Source organism: Pangasianodon hypophthalmus, chromosome 7 (genome assembly GCF_027358585.1).
Source record: "Pangasianodon hypophthalmus isolate fPanHyp1 chromosome 7, fPanHyp1.pri, whole genome shotgun sequence".
Lineage (NCBI taxonomy): Eukaryota > Metazoa > Chordata > Actinopteri > Siluriformes > Pangasiidae > Pangasianodon > Pangasianodon hypophthalmus.
The window spans coordinates 26,327,902-26,343,699 of NC_069716.1; the positions used below are offsets into that span (position 1 = coordinate 26,327,902).

The window sequence follows — 15,798 nt, forward strand, 5'->3', positions numbered from 1 at the left end:
GAGAGTGACTCTCTCTCCTTTCTTGAGCAAGAGTTTTAACCCTCATCTGTGCTCAGGTCCTCATTAGCTGAACACATTGGATATTGGATTGGATTTTGTCTTGAAATCACATGAACATCAGAAACGAAGAGGAAAATCATCTATAGCAGAGGTCTTCGATCTTATCCACAAAGGGCCGGTGTGGCGGCAGGCTTTCATTCCACCCGAGCAGGAGTCGCACCTGATTCCACTTGTTTAATCAGTTCATCTTAGTCTCCAATCAACTATCAATTGTTCCTCCTTCCTTGAATGAAAGCCTACAGCCACACTGGCCCTTTGTGGATAAGTTTGAAGAACCCTGATCTATAGCATTAAATACAGCCTCCTTCTACACTAAAGGCATATTTTGGTATATGATACGATTTCGATTCGTAAGGGAATGATTCAATATTTGACGATATCACTAAAGTCGCTATAACACGATATGAATTTTCTATCGATATTTGATGATAACACTGAATCTGTTACGATACGATATGATTCCGATTTATAAGTCAAAGATTTGATATATGACAACACTACTGAATATGCCACAATAAGATTTTGATCTTTAAGACAACAATTCGATATAGGACGATACCACCGAATCTGCTACGATACGATGTTGTTTCAATTTTTAAGGCAATGGTTCGATATTTGACAATAAAGGAAATGATCCTCAGTTACGATCATGTAGCACACTGTGTTTGTGTAACAGTAGTTTTTTTCTAGTTGTTGAACATACTTGTCCATAAGGCAACTACGAATAAAAAACACTAATCATGAGATTTGTTCACCTGTGTGTTTACAGGCACGGTTTTTGTTCTCTGCAGTCATTTCAGGCCCTGTGCTGCAAATCCTGGCCTGCTTTTATTCCTGTGAATGCGAAACTGTTAAAGCACACTAACCTTTGTTGTTCTGTTCACACTTGCTAATGGTTTCTGTATTCTTGAGGCATGTTTTTTGTGCTCGTTTCTTCCCGTAATTACTCGCATAGACATCCTGATAAAAGCAGGTTTTTCTCATTTGGCTCTCTGTTGCTTGGTTGCGTGCCTGCTCTTCGAGACGTGTGAACAGCATCCCGCAAATGGTTCATGCACCTCTGAGCGCCACATGGTGTGTATTCAGAGGGAAGCTGGGTTAACGAGTTAACAAGCTGGTTTGTTGCTCATTCTCTAGAGCCAGTTACACTGCAGATTAATTGCACACCTTCCGTCTCTGAAAGCAGCGCTATTGATTTTTCTGGGCTTTTCACATCACTCATCAGCATTCACAGACTTCATGCTGCTGATGGATACACACATCAGGGGTGTGTGATTGTGTGTCTCACCATGCTATTGGAGAGAAATATGTGACTTATTAGCTGTAACAGCTAGGACGAGGCAGGATGGAGCGTTATCCTTATGCATTATCCAGGATTTTCCTAGAAATCTAGTTAAAGTTCATGGCCGAGGTCGTGAATCCTTTTTTTTTTTTTTAAATATAAATCAGAGTCCAGAAGGTAGCGTGGCTCAGAATCACAGCCTTACACGTGCAAGACTTTGTGAAAAAGATAAGAGTTGGTGAAAATAAGGACATGAGGAATGAGTACTGTACTAAATATAGGCCGTTTTCTGCTCCACCTCAAATCTACTAAATCAGCCAGGAAATGTTTGGTGCATGAAATTTGCATCTTATGTTTTGCTGCTAACAAGTAAAGGAAGCTGAAAGCTACCAGTTTAGCATTGTACAACCCGTATATCTAATCAAACACTCAAGTTGTTCACGTGGAGTCTGACACTCTTTTATCTATAAAAAATAGACAACAGAATGTGACAGAGCAAAAACAGTCATAGCGCCATCTTAAAGCAGATAGTCTGGTGTTAGCATCAGACTCGGACTCAGGCTGGGGGTAGAGCTCAATTTAAAGAAATAATTGTACATTTGGAAGATTTTGGGTGATGACATAGTTTCGGTTCCTCATAGAAACAGCGCAAAACTGAAGAAACAGACTTCAGATACCAAACAGCTACAGGAAGTGCAGACCATTTATACCACAGCGCTGGTAAATTCTTAAATCAGGTGTTGATGAATTCTCTCGAGAGAAATTTATAGCTGCTATAATGTAAGTGATAAGCGGAACTAACATGTTTTGTGGATGATTCGTAACATTTAAATGTAACAATAAACAAATAAAAAGTGTAATGTTTCATTCATTATTAAATTAAAAATTGAAATTGTTGGCAAATCACTGTGGCACTTTGGGATGTGCTTTTATAGGAAAATAATCCACTTTAAGGTGGTAACAGTAGCTCTGTTTTAACAGTGATTTTCTTATAAACAGCATGGTCATTTATGTTATTCTTTACATAAAGAATGTGGAAAGCCAAACGAGGAATAGGCGAAATATCTGGGTCGATGTGATGAGTGTAAAATAAGAATAACACTAAGCTTTCTATGGAGTTTTATTCCTAACACTGATTATTGTAACCCCTTCAACTCCGGCCTTATTAGGATACATTATTCAGCAGTGAAGCTAACAACGTGTATATTTATGAGAGTGAGGAATGTATAGGTGGACCTGCTGGAGTTGAATTGATTCAAAAAGAGGATTTTAGCCTTCAGCAATTCTTGCTTCTACATGCATTAGAGTCAGAAAAACCTCAAAACAAATAACTGTAATGGAATAATGTGAAATATAAGTGAATTCATGCTCTAGGAAATAAAAGCCTCCTTATGGGAGCGTATCAGTCAACGTTGCACTAAACCGGATTTCTGAATCCCAGCGGCTCGGCTGACAGTTACTTGAAAGCATTTTAATGCTGTGCATTGCTGTATCATCCTCGGTCATCCTATTTACTGCTCTCAGCCTCGGCCGCCTCTGACCACAGGGGGGCAATCATTCACGCACAGATCCTATTTGCCCTTTCGAAAAAAGATACCGAAAGCCCCCATTAACCGTAAATTCGCTGTTGTCCGAGAAGAATTAATTCCATCATATGGGAAAGTGAAGGATTATTGCCTACTCATACTAATGTGTGTGTGTGTGCATGAGTGTGTGTGTTCATGCAGTGGAAAACAACAGCATGCATGGTATATATATGGTTACTCTGCAAGACCTTGACCTTTGCCAGATGGGTAACACTACTCATCATAAGACTGACATAAACATGTCGTGGAGGATCATGCGTTGCTATTAGAGTTCATGCCTGTGATATGAATGTCCTGTTACCATGGTAGCTGCTGTAGTGCGTGATGTTATGACATGCTCGTGCACTCTAGCTAGCATGCTTTGTAACATACAGATACGATACCTAGTTTATAAAAGTGCCATCTTAAGGGTGTGATGTTATTGGAAAATAATCAGCAGTGGAGTCTGGCATGAAACAGAGTTATGTTACTACCCTAAAGTTGATTATTTTCCTATAACAGCACATCCTAAAGTGATTTAGTCCTCTTATACATCAGCGATTACGAATTTTAATTTATTAGAGAACAACACGTCATTCTTTTTTTTATATACCTTTAGTTACATCTAATGTTGTTGAAATTCCATGAAAGAAGTTACTTCCTGTTGTCAATTACATTATTTTTCCTCACCAGTTTTTTAAGAGTTGATATCACAAAGAAAATTACAGCTTGTCGTGTTACTGAAAACTGAAAGGTGCAAACTCCTCTTAGAGAAAAAAATTGCGCATCATAGGGACCTTTACTCAGATTTCTTTACAATGTTTGTGATAGGAACCAGAGTTCATGATCCGTACAAGGCAAAGATGATCGTGTTCATTTGTTATCTAAACTACAAAAAGCTACGCAAAACTCCTGATGTTTTTATACGTCCTGTTAATCATGCTGGTTTCTGATATTTTTATTCCATTCAGACTCACTAATTTTCTCTAGATCTAAAAAAAAAAAAACTGTCAAATTCACCTTCAGGTGTAACTGTTCACAGGTTTAGTGTTGGGATAATAAAGTACGCAAGAATACACAAATATTTGGTGCTTTCTCTTGAACTGTGGTTGAGTCAAGTCCACTCAGATTATATACTGACCAAAGTTACAAGGTGTGTCAGATAAATGTAGTGGAGTCAAAAGTATCTTTTAAAGATAGTGGAGTAAAAGTTCAAAGTCTTGAAATGGTTGAGTAAACAAGTGAAAATACCCCTAATATGTAATGTAATTTACAGTAATGGATTATGGGTAACCTCCATCTCTGTGTAGACCTATTATTAGTAAAATACACTTTATGGGCAAAAGTAGTGATCTCCTGACCATCAGACTCATATGTGGTTCTTCTCTAAACTGTTGGAAGCACATAGTTGTAAAGAAAGTCTTTGGATGCTGTAGCTTTACATTTTCCCTTCACTGGAACTAAGAGGCTCAAACGTGTTCCAGCATGACAATGCCCCTGTGCATAAAGCGAGCTCCATGAAGACATGGTGTGTGAAGGTTGGAGTGGAAGAACTCAACCCTGACCTCAACCCCACTGGAAAACTGGACAAATCAGTCGGTTTGCAGACACTGTAAATTCGAGTTGAAGTACTTCGGGAATATGAGCAATCTCAGCAACCATTTGCGCAGGCACCGTGGTCTTAAGACAGAGATATCTGGAGAAGCGAATGCGGCAGTTGCTAGTTCCAGTTCAGATATTGTAAAAGTGATGGAACCCATTAAGATTGCTGCTACTGTGATGTGTGAAGAAGAACAGCCAACAGTGTCTGTGATTGCGCCACTCCAGGTTAAATTAATGATACATCTCGTAGCTTGTGAGGATAACACGGACATGACTCGAGAAATGAAGTCTGTGATGAATGTGCTTTCATCTCTGTACACAAACATCTGCAACGCTCTGCTTAAAGGCGAGATGACGCTCTTATTCTCCATATCAAACGTCTAGCGAATGTGCAACAACCTTTGAATGCTTTTTTAATCATGGCTTTACTATACATTTAACAGCGTAAAGTTGTTCATAGTTTGTGTTGTGACTTGGTAACACACTGGTAATTATCTATTTTTTCTTAATTTACAAGTGTCTGTGTTAGATCCACGTTTCAAAGAGCTGCCCTTCTTGGAAAATGAAGAAAAACAATGTATCTTTCTTAAACTGAGTCTCGAGGCCTCAGACAGTGTAAGTGTACATTTTTCATGAGCTGGCTAGGTAGCTGTATTGTCTAATTATTGTAATATGACGATCTATTTAATTACACTGGTTTGTGTTAGTGTAATTGTAAGTTCGCTGTGTTTATAATCATTAAATGACTTAAATGGTGTTGGTATTCTATCCATTTATTGTTATAGACTCAGATGGAAAAGCAAGGATGACTCTGAAGAGGAGCCATCAGCTACAAATGAAGCAGCAAAAGGTGAGAATTTGAACCATTTTTTTTATTATTAATAAACAGTGTTTAGTTTCATTGCAGTGTAAACTTATTGTAGCACTATAAAATTTGGATTGACTTATATGTTAATTCAAAATGATGTACTCGATGAGGAAGAGATGCACACAAACTTTATCATTTTGCATTCCATCAGTGTATTTATTTATCTTTTTTATTTTTAGGTGAAACATGTCCTGCACAAAAAGCTGAAAGCCATGGATTTGGTTTTTGGCACCACCTTTGAGCAGGTGCCAGAGACGAGGTCCACTAGAGAGGTCACCGGAGAAGAGGTGGTGAAGTACAGATCCATGGCTCCTCTGCCACTGACTGAAAGTGCGATGGAGTCGGGAAAAGTTCCATGAGACAGAAGTAGCACTTTCACATCTGGCAAGAAGATATCTTTGCATTCCTGCTACCAGTGTGGCCTCGGAAAGAGTTTTCAGCACTGCTGGTGACGTAGTATCTTCTCAAAGAAGCACTTTACAGCCAGATCATGTCGACCAGTTCATAGTTTTGAAAAAAACAAACAAACAAATAAAAAAAACACTAAAATAGACATTCATTGCTCACTTCCATAATGCCACACATACCTCACTGGCCTACAAGTTGTTTTTATTTCCCTATTGAAATTGAATTCCTGCCAGTTATTATTGTGTTTTTTTGTAGCCTTGAGCTGATTTAAATGCACTTTGGGGAATTCCTGACAGCTGAATTCCTGACAGCTGAATTCCTGACAGTTGTTTTAATTGCACATTGCATTCCTGCTTGCCTGGATGTTCAGGAAATTTAGGCAATGTTTACTTTTTCTGCAATAAAAACTTGGCGTAATTAACAGTTTAAAGTAGTTTGTCATTCTTTTTCTTGCTCGAGATACATCTGAAGATAAATACTGTGAACAACGCATTTTAAAAAGTTACTGAATTGAATTGCTGAATCGAATCGTTGTCAAGTGAATCGAATCGAATCGAATGGTTCTGAATTTTCCAAAAATCACTTCTGAATTGGATCGAAAACCAATGAATCGTGAATCAAATCAATTCAACCCAAAGATTCACACCCCTAGTATGTATGTGTGTATGTAGGTGTGTATATATATATATGTGTGTGTGTGTGTGTGTGTGTGTGTGTGTGTGTGTGTGTGTGTGTGTGTGTATGTGTGTGTGTGGGTGTATGTGTGTATATATGTGTGCGTATATGTGTGTGTGTGTGGGTGTATATGTGTGTGTATATATGTGTGCGTATATATGTGTGTCTGTGTGTGTGTATATGTGTATGTGTGTGTGGGTGTGGGGGGGGGGGGTGTATATGTGTATATGTGTGTGTGTGGGGGGGGGGGGGGGGGGGCTGTATATGTGTGTGTATGTGTGTGTGTGTGTATGTGTGTATATATGTGTGTGTGTGTGTGTGTATATGTGTATGTGGGTGTATGTGTGTATATATATGTGTGCGTATATATGTGTGTGTGTGTGTGTATATGTGTATGTGTATATGTGTGTGTATGTGTGTGTGTGTATATGTGTATATATGTGTGTGTGTGTGTGTATATGTGTATATGTGTATGTGGGTGTATGTGTGTATATATATGTGTGCGTATATATGTGTGTGTGTGTGTGTGTATATGTGTATGTGTATATGTGTGTGTATGTATGTGTGTGTATATGTGTATATATGTGTGTGTGTGGGGGGGGGGACTGTATATGTGTGTGTATGTGTGTGTGTATGTGTGTATATATATGTATGTGTGTATGTGTGTGTGTGTGTGTGTGTGTGGGTGTGTGTGTATGTGTGATGACGGAGAGGTTGCTCCCTCTGAAGCTCCGCCTGCAGCCTCTCGGTGTCTCCGCGTTCACATCATTCCTGCTCTCATTCCGCACATACCTCACATCGCTGGAGATTCAGCTACTATTCAGCACTATTTACCTGCTGAAAGCCGCCTGTACTGAGGAGGAAACTCGTCCTCCGGCTTTTTTAGCTTCACTTCTGTCTATTAAAGCTTCAGCAAACAGGTCAAAAAGCACAGATACTGATGTTTGTGGGGTTTTCGGGTAAGTGCTCTTCCACAAGTGCTTGTGTGGGCTACAGAAGTTAGATATCTCTGTACTGTAGCCTGCTGTTCCTATTCCTGCCTCAGCTGTTATTTTTCACCACTTTCTCATGATTTTGTTGACCTTTTCCCCAGTATTTATGTGTGTTTCTTTATTAGAAATCACATCTGACACTGCTAACAGCCTCACTACACACACGCTTTGCTTGTCGTTTGTTTTGCCTGCACTTTTTTTTTTTGTGGTTGTTATCCTAGCCTTCGACTTTCCTCTCACACCTCACCAGTTTTTAACTTCACACGGAGAAAATGAATGAAAACATTGAGCTCAGATGGAGAACAAACACTTGTGGTGTGTTTCTGAATCGACATTTTCTCTGACTTTCACAGAGCTGATGTAATGTGTGTGTTTTGTGCCTCTAGCTAAACTAATGTAACCTAAAGAGGACAGGACAGGACAGCAACATCACCTCACTGCACTTCTGGACAATTTCTGCGGTTTTTCTCAAACTGTCGACGTGAAAACTGGATACAAAACACCCCTGAGGGAAGACAAATCTCCAAACGGCTTAATTCCTTCTTCCCTGTAAGTTTATTTTGGCTTTTTTTAATGTAACCGAGACCGACTCCATTGTAGCTCAGTTCTGCTGGTAATGTTACATGTATCCATCCTTCCTTCCATCCTTCCATCCATCCATGATGGCGAAAGTGGTCTGTTTTGTAACTCGGGGTTGTTATTATGGTGTAAAAGGTTGTCTAAAAGGATAAATTAGTGTCTGTACACACAGATATACGAGTGTAATTGTTGTTTTTGTCGGCTACACGACGCTAGCTTGAACACACGCCACGGTGTCACCGGCTGCCTCAAACTCGCCGCCTGGTTCACTTCGAAACTTTCCCACAGGAACGACCAGAGTGTCTAAAACACCCTTTACATCATACATTTCACTAATTACCGCAAAAACCACTAATACACGTAAATTAAACATGTTTTACTCCTTAACTGTGACTCTGTAGGGACTAAAAGCGCAACACGAAGGCGGAGAAGTTAGTTAGCAACAGCCGCTAGCCGGTAAACTGGAAAGGCGCTGAAACGCGGTTGTTAGTTAAATAGCTAGCTGTTTGGGCTGTTTTCTTTTACATTTAATGCTTCACGAATCTCAAATTATTACTGTCTGCTTGTTTTTATTTTATATTTCAGCTTTTCTGTCAGTGCCTGGAAGGTTTGAGTGTGGTAGTGTAGGGAGAAAGTCCACGGTTGGGATTTTGTTAATCATTAATGCAAAGCTTTTGAAAGCTCCCTCAGTTACTTCATTTTTTTTTTTTTTAAACAGTGCTGTTGGTTTATCTTCATTTTACCATATTTTAATTTTCTCCTAAGCCTTAAAGTGTTAATCATATCACCACTATAGCTTGGAATATGTTGAAGGTTTAAAAGTTTTAATTTATAACTATTAGTAGAATTTTCTGATCTCATACATGAGTTGTTGCTTTACTGTATTTACTGTATCTCAAAATGTTGCAGGTAGTTTGTTTTTATATATATATATGTATCGTGTGTGTGTGTGTGTGTATATATATATATATATATATATATATATATATATGTATATATATATATATATGTATATATGATTTATATAAATATAAATATCAGTATTTAGTGTGAGAAAGCTAAGGAAAGAGCATGCAGTTGAATCTAATGTAATGGTTTCTATGTTGCTTTTGATGATTTGATGATTATCAAGCGTTTTCTGATCATGTAGCAATAACAGGACAAAAATATTTTGAATCCAGAAATATGTAATAATGTCTGTGATAGTATTTAGTATTTAACCCAGGCCTGTATAAAGCTCTCAGCCTCAAACTAAATGCGTTTTTCACAATGTAAATGATTCACAGAGCACAAACTTTAGTAACAGAACAATAGAGGAAAAACGCACCATGCTCCCTCCACGGGACTCCCTGTGGGAGCAGGGGATTGTGGGAAACGGGGGAGGAAGGGAGGAAGGGAAAGGGGGCCTCATTGTTGCGCTTTGAGGGTCTGAATCGCTCCACAGCCGGCCCTATTCTCCCGCTGACATCTGGTTTAGTGTCAAACGCACCTGTAGGCTAAACGACGGCGAAGTGTGTGTGCTCAGTGTGCTGTTCTCCGATCAGAGACTTGTTTGTTCTCACTCTCTCTCTCTCTCTCTCTCTCTATCTGTGTGTGTGTGTGTGTGTGTGTGTGTGTGTGTGTGGCACCCTGGCATATTGTCACGCCAGCAACAGGCGTCAGGAGTGCAGGTGCCAGATGGTGTGACTCGATGCTATCTGGTAATTTAGCTTATCAGTGCCATAATGGTTCATTTCTCTTTAACATCTGTGTGTGTGTGTGTGTGTGTGTGTGTGTAAAAGCGGAATGGTTCACTTTTGAAAGTCTGGGACGTGAGAGTGGTTTGGAAGTTACTAGAGCAACCTGTATTATCTCAGCTCTTGTGATTGAAGGATCACAGAAGGCGCAGTGTGTAAAATATTTCCTGGAGTGTTCAGAGGTATAACAGGAAGACTCGTGACTTAGACAGACACACACAGTGCATGAGTGTGTGTTCAGCGGACAAAGCGTAAACATTCACACTGTGTGCCACAATGTTTAATGTGCACTAGAGGTGTGCAATATGGTGATATATATACATGCACACACAAAGATGTGCAAGATATTCTATTATATTTATTATATTAGCTAATAGCGTGTGTGTAAAACAGGGGAGTGTCACTTTAAACACACCCCTGCAAAACTGGTTTCACTGCTGTTTTTAACACCTTCCAAAAAAAAGTTCAACAAGGAAAAGGAGAAAAAATTAAACAGTTTGTACAAATAGACTTTAACATTTACAATTTGTGAGTAACAGATAAATCTGTGCCCAAAATGAATTCTTTTCCTTTAACAGCACGTCCTAAAGAGTGTTCTTCCTCTTCCACTGGCGCACTTACGATGTAAAAAAAAAAAAATTATTTATTTTTTTACTAAAGAACTATCTTACGATTTTTCCGTTTATGGTTACATTTAATGTTGTGGTACATTCGTGAAATGAGTTAACCATTCCCTCACCAGCCTTTTTTATCTCTCTCTCTCTCTCTCTCTCTCTCTCTCTGTCTCTCTCTCTCTCTCTCTCTCTCTCTCTCTCTCTCTGTCTCTTAAAGTTAATAAATACGTTAAAATGCAGCTTGTCATGTTACTGAGAAACCCAAAAGCGGAAACACTTTCCTGTGTTGAGAACATGTAAAGTTACAGCGCTGACACTGGAGACTCCTTACATACAGGTTACAAAGTTCAATCTCTTCATCTATCAACAATTACACCCGTTTTTAAAAATCCCTTTACGTGAAGTGTCCGGGTGTTTTGTATCTTCAGAGCTGCTGTTATAGAAAATTAATCCACACCTTCTGACCAATCTCCTCCTGCTCCTGTTTTTTTTTTCTGTCAAGTGAAATCATCTCTAATCTCCTTTCTATTTGTGTTCAGAATCCAAGCAATCCCAGCAGTGTCTTTCACAGACCTGAGCCATTTGGCCTCATTTCAACACTTACTGTTAAATGAATGTAGCGTTAAATGAGTCAGATTTGAGTTTCACACCACAGATGATTATAAGACGTGCATCAGATCAGATAAATCTACCCTGTTATTCTAATACCAAAAGATTAATAATCGATGTGCACTAGTTGTGCAGCGCTTTGTCCACCCACACAACCTTCAGAGATAACATCAGTGTTCTTCTCTCTGAATATCACAGACATGAAGTAATAAAGTGTAATAATCAGTATTCAGATATTCCCTAATCATTCCCATCCTGAATGACTGACATGCTGAAGTCATGTAGCATGATCGTATCATCAGCAGCAGCTGTATCATTGGCTGTATGTGGATTAAATGATGTTACATTGGTCCTTATTTCCTGACCGCTCACACTCAGCATCACCGTTACGATTGTGAAGCACTAACTGTGTTGTACTGTAAACACTACCAGTCAGTAGAAGGGCTTTCATCATCTATACTATTTTCTATGATTTTAGAATAATAATGAAGACATTCGTACTATATAACCGTGACCAAGAAATGCGTCACTAGCGTCAAGCGAAAAATATTTGAAATTCTTAAAAATATTGCTGATGAAGCTTTGCATACTCTCGGCATCTTCTCAACCAGCTTCATGAGGAGCTTCACTCAGGAGACTTTTCTGAAAGTTCTCAGCTCCTCGCCGCTTCTCCTCCATTCTCTCTACAGCACTTTAGTCAACGAAAGTTGCTTTTAAATCTGATGTATAAATAAATTTGACTTGACGTGACTTAAATTCTAAATGAAAGCTGCTTGTGTGGAGAAATAATTAACTTTTTTTTTTTTTTGGAAAAAAATACTTTTTATGAAATACAATTTTTATTTTAAAATCTGGATCAGATGTCCGCTGAAAAAAAATCGATTTCAGTCTGATCCTATAACAAATGGAAACGATATGTGGAATTGGATTAGGAAAATAATGCTTATATACAGTATAAAGATTTTAGGATTATATTATGTGTAAGGATTTGATTATATTTATTTTCTATACTATTGTATTTGACATGGAAGTGAAAGAGTTTAAAAAAAGCTCTTAAAAAAAAAAAGTTGGCGTTGTATTTATAGCTATGTATAAAAGCTTAGTAATGTTTAAAGAAAAAAATTCAGATGGTATCGTTATCAGCTGATACGCAACACTTCAGTATCGGTATTGTTATCGGAAAGGAACAAGTAGTACAGTGGCATCTCTAATTTCTTCTAAAATGTGTTTAGGAAAGTGAAAAATACATATTCAGTTCAGTTTCCTGTTTGTGTCCATGAGCTAACAGATGCCTGTGTTTAGCTAGCGTCATACTGATGGACAGGGGACAGAGGAACACCATCCAGATGTCAAAAATAACCTCATCACGAAGACGTTTTTACAGCGCTGGTGTGGCACGAAATGTAGGTGTGCTAAATAAACCATCAGAGAAACTGCTGTGGTTGAAAACCCTGTGTGTTCAATGATACTGTTATTTAAAAGTATGTAGAAGTAAAAAGGAGAGGAAATAAAATTCTGTACAACATTAAATATTTAATACAAAGCTCTGACAGTTTAAATATTCAGTACAAAGCTCTGACATCCAGTCAGCTGCTGCTAATCCAAGTTTGTAAAAAAAAAAAAAAAAAAAAAAGTACAGAGGCTACCTGGTATTTCTGAAAAAGACAGTGTGACTTAATTAGAGACCACTTTTTCTTTTCTGATACTGAAACCTTGTGTATGAGCCAGTGCTCAGTATTGTTTTCGAAAAAAAAACTACTACGCTTTAAAAAGCGCTTAAGAAATACAGGAAAAACACACAAATACAGCTTTCACACAAAAATCGTATGATAAATAAATATAATAAAGTATTAATTATAAATATACTAAAAAGCAGTCCTAAAAATATAATCAAGTTCCAAGAAAAATCCACAAAACCAGTTCAATTAAACTTTCAGTTACGTGGCAAATATAGTAACTATAATAAAGCATAGAGTATAAATATTATAAAATCCTGACAAATTTCGAACACAATGCGTTCAAATCTCTTTATATGTACCCATTTCCAGTTCTAAATAAAAGTCTTTTCCAAATCCTGTAGCAGGATCGGATATCCGATGCAGCATTTCTGACCTCCCCTATAACACACTGATCATGTTCTTACGGTAATGTAACAGTGTTATTTGACGTTTGTGCGAGTCAGGTAGCTGTAGGATGCCTGGAGGCCGTGCGGTTAAACAACATGTCTTTGCTGTTTGATGCTGAACTTCAGATGAAATCAGAATGAAAAGGTCCGCCAGCCTTTAATACACACACAGCAGCTTTAAAGCAACAGGTGCCTGGTGTCTGCGCCGCCGCCGCCGCGGGGTTCGAGCCTTACTCGGGATTAGAGCTTATTTTGAAAGTTAAACAGAGATTAAAACTTGAGTCATCATCTAGAAGACGAGCCGTGGATGAGACGCGCACATGTTTCGTAGGAGAACAGAAATGATGTAGTGAGTGACTCATTAATTACACAATAGATATGACTGAGACACACACACACACACACAGCAGACGAGGCACAGAGCAGGGGGAGAAAGAGAGAGAAAATTCATATGTAATGAAATTTAGGCTGGCCGTTTGTCAGTGTGACAATAGCTCAGTGTGTGTGTGTGTGTGTGTGTGTGTGTGTGTGTGTGTGTGTGTGTGTGTGTGTGTGTGTGTGTGTGGCAGGGCCATGGGTGGCCGTCTTTGTTCACAGAGATCAGGAACAATAGTGTGCGCGGAGTGGCCCCGAGCTACAGGAGGCCCACGCCGTGCTCGCACTGACAAAGAGGCTGCAGCCTGACAACTACACGCGCACACACACACACACTTAAAATGCATGGTTACACACACTACACACTTATAATTCAACACTAAACACACACATTCTTAAAATGCATGGTTACCCACACTCATAACAAACCACCACACACACACACACACACACACTACACACTCATAACCTACCACCACACACACATACACACTTCCAGTGCATGGTTACACACACTACACACTTATATCCTACCAATGCGTGTGCGCGCACACACACACACACACATACAATGCATAGTAACACACACGCACGCGCACACACACTGTTACAATGCATGGTTAGGCACAATACACACGCATAACCCACCACTACAGTCACACACACATACACACACACGGTTACAGTGCATAGTTAGACACATTACGCACACAATCTTACTTAAAATACATGGTTATAAAGTTCTACGAGCAGTTCTACAACCACCTAAAACTACCACAACATTAAAAACATCTATAGAGTGTTTCTCGTGTTCTGTGTTTATATAATTAATAAATGTGTGTGTCAGGAGCAGCGCTGAGCATTTTCTAAGCCGGAGCTATATTTTGTGTCGGTTGGTGGAAGGTACAGTCGGCATGGCGATTAGCAGTCCGCTCTCTCGGAAAACTGACCTGAGCAAAACAGAAGATCTGGACAGGACTGCTCCACATATTTCCTGGACTCTTTAAATCGAATGTAAATGAAGGAGCACCGCTGCCAGTCCTGATGATTCATATCGAACACACACTCAGCTGGGTCCTTCCCTCCAGCTCCAGCTCACACACTTCTCCTCTGCATGCTCTGGATTATTTGTAGCGTTCTCGTGTCTACTCTTCAGATTTTTTTCATTCAGTTGAAGGAGGCTACAGAAATAAAGAGCTTATGGCTGGCCACTTTTCTCTTTCAGAGAGAGCTGTTTTCCATTTTCTATTCATTAAAGAACCGTATGGGTGTACTTTTATCTGTTTATAGTTACGTTTTATGTTGTCTAACGTCTGAGCTACATGTCGGTTCCTGTTATCACTTACATTATAGCAGCTATCCCTCACCAGCTTCCCTTTTTCTTAGTTAAGTTAATCAGATAAAAAAAACACAGCTTATGTTACTGAGAAATCCAGAAATCTAGTTCTACTTATCGCTTCTGTTACAGCATATGAACTATTATTAATCATTGTGTGTTTGGTAAGAAAGAAAAACAAGAACGAGCCTCGCTTGATTACTGACGTGGAATCAGCTACTTTTGCCGTGTTGCTGGTAGTGCGGCAGAGCTTTAGTAAATGAGAAACATTGTTTCTGAGCAACGTGTAGCTTAGCTAACATCCAACACTGATCAAGAGCGTGAGACAGATTAAGAGGAGCAGCGTGGACGAGAGAGAAAGACTGAAACAGAAAGGAAAGAGAGGAGGAGTGTATGTTAAAAAGAGATAGATGAAAGCAAAGATATTGAGAAGTGTGTGTTCCAGAGAAAGGGGTCTGAAGCAGGACGAATGAGAGAGTGTGTGTGTGTGTGTGTGTGTGTGTGTGTGTGTGTGTGAATCCTGCGCTGTTCTTCGGACACTGACATCAGTGTTAGTCAGAGTTAGCGTCAGGCAGCAGAGCGAGATTTAATGTCTTTCCTCTTGAAAGCCATATTTTTTTCTCTTTCTCTCCTCCTCAGCCGGAGGTCTGTTTCCAGCTAAAAGGAAAAACCTCTGAGCTCGAGTTTCAGAGTCAGCACGAGTGTGTGTGTGTGTGTGTGTGGGTGTGTGTGTGTGGATGACTCAGTTCCCCAGACACAGTAAACCTCAGCCTCAGTGTTCCAGCTAACCGCCAGAGTAATCACACACTCAACGATTTCCTCTCAGAGCTCAACACAGCCGTGACACGGCCTTTGTGCTCGCAGCCCTACACACACACACACACACTTCATTCACAGCTCACGAATGAAGAGGCCAACACACACGCACCACACACCACTAGGCTTTGTTGTTGTGTATTTTTGAAATATATA

The 15,798-nt window shown here is 39.3% G+C and overlaps 1 protein-coding gene across 2 annotated transcripts in view; it reads left to right on the forward strand.

Annotated features, from left to right (window-relative positions):
• The first annotated feature begins 7,147 nt into the window (after positions 1–7,147).
• The window catches only part of tead1a (TEA domain family member 1a), a 66,639-nt gene continuing 57,988 nt past the window's right edge, over positions 7,148–15,798 (forward strand). Inside the window, exons 1-2 of one of the 2 annotated variants that reach the window (XM_026946423.3) lie at positions 7,149–7,419; positions 7,839–8,001. The gene's annotated coding sequence lies outside the window, so the exon portion shown is untranslated. Of the gene's footprint in view, positions 7,420–7,838; positions 8,002–15,798 lie in introns of both variants that reach the window. The other variant, XM_053235304.1, reaches the window with a different exon arrangement.